The 1920-nt window shown below is 41.3% G+C and overlaps 1 pseudogene; it reads left to right on the forward strand.

The window, feature by feature from the left end:
- The first annotated feature begins 1701 nt into the window (after window positions 1–1701).
- Window positions 1702–1799, forward strand: LOC112407787 (uncharacterized; annotated as a pseudogene).
- Window positions 1800–1920: the final 121 nt, after the last annotated feature.

Below are 1920 nucleotides of genomic sequence, written 5' to 3' on the forward strand. Positions count from 1 at the left end.
TTGTATGGAATCTGAATTATGCCTCAATACAGCTGTTTAAACAAAGATAGTGGCTCACATACTGAACAGTCTAGGGTCCAGACCCAGTCTCTCTCCTGTTCACAGCTCTTCCTCCCTCTGTTGGCCTTCTCACTTGGCAGCAGAGATGATGACCAGTGGCTCCCCGATGGTCCTTTACCACTATGTTGCCCAGTTCAGGCTGCCATAACAAAACGCCATAGGCTGAGTGGCTTAAACAACAAAGATTTATTTCTCATGGTTCTGGAGGTTGGGAAGTCAAAGAGAAATGCTTCAGCAGGATTCAGTTCAGGTAAGGACTCTCTCCCTGGCTTACAGATGGTCACTTCCTCTCTGTGTCCTCCCATGGCCTTTCCTCAGTATGTGCATGTGTTGGGGGCTGGGGGGAATAACACATTTTGGTGTCTCTTCTTCTCACAAGGACCCTAATCCTATAGGATTTGATGTCCAGCTTTATGACCTCGTTTTTAAACTTAGTTACTTCCCTAAAGGCCCAATCTCCAAATACACTGGAAGTTAGGGCTCCATCATATGAATTTTGCGGGAGGCACAGGCATTCAGTCCATAAAAACCCCTTTTGCAAGACCAGGTGAAAGACACACTTTTCACCCAAAGGTGCTAGTGAAACCTACAGCTGCCTGCTATTGGCTCAATTTGGATCATAAGCTTGTTTTTGTAACAATCACTTTGAGTAGCCAGGCCAGAGTCAGGTGTCTACCCTAAAAGCCAGGATGGGGTTAGCCCCTCTAAAACAAGACAGGAAAAGAAGGAAATTATAAGCACTCATCAAAGAAAAGAGGCAAACTGAGGCCAAATAAATGCTAATGCCTACCCCACAGTGCAAGGCTACAAGTCAGAGAGTCTGCATGCCAGGCTTGGGTGGGGCAGAGGCCGTCTGTGTGACCAAGGGCAAGTCTTAAACCTCTCTATGGCCTTAGCATCCCCTGACAAGAGCATTGAAGATAAGGGGAGACAAGACGTGAAAGTCCTTAAGAATCAGAAAATCAGAACTCCCAGAACTGGAGGGTTAGGAGGAAACTTAGTGATGCTCTCACTTGACAAATGTTTAAAAATCTACTCTATAAAAGCAGATGTAAGACAGCCTGATATGAGAATCAAAATGGCTTTCACATCACTAGACTTAACGAAATCCATTTGCTAGTTGTAATAATTTTAAGCATGTCACTTCATCTCCCTTGGCCTCACTTTATTTTATGAATTAACTCATAATAATAATAATAATAATAATGGATGTATTAATTAACTAGTTGGGGAGAATCCCTTCACAATGTTTATCATCACTGTGTACATTTGAGATATCTTGCAATTTTAGTTGTCAATTATACATCAGTAAAACTGAAATAAAAAAACAAAAAAACTATTCTTGAGATGAAATCTGCAAACGCAACACACTTTACAAATGCAGAGGCAGAAGTGACACACTCACATATAACTCAGATGAGCCATACAGATATAAGGATATTGGAGTTGCAACATAAGGAAATTTCTCTGGAATGTGACATCTCTAAGGAGAAGAAATTGAGCAGGAAATGCTGCCTTCTTGTAAGTGGTCTCATTAGTGCAAAGCTCTGGACTTAGGTCACAGTTTGGACCCTCGCTACATCATTTTGAGACCTTGTGCCTCTGAGAATCTTCTTCCTTGTCTATAAAATGGGGATGGCAGTGTTCACTTTGGCAGCACATATACTGAGATTGGACGGATACAGAGAAGATTAGCATGGCCCCTGTGCAAGGATGTCAGGAAAAGGCCATATTTTTTTAATGTATAAACAACAAGGATATATTGTACAGCATAGGGAATTATAGCCATTATCTTGTAATAACTTTTAATGGTGTATATAATCTGTAAAAATACCAAATCACAATGCTGTACACCTGAAA

Source organism: Neophocaena asiaeorientalis, unplaced genomic scaffold (genome assembly GCF_003031525.2).
Source record: "Neophocaena asiaeorientalis asiaeorientalis breed wild unplaced genomic scaffold, Neophocaena_asiaeorientalis_V1.1 scaffold149, whole genome shotgun sequence".
NCBI lineage: Eukaryota > Metazoa > Chordata > Mammalia > Artiodactyla > Phocoenidae > Neophocaena > Neophocaena asiaeorientalis.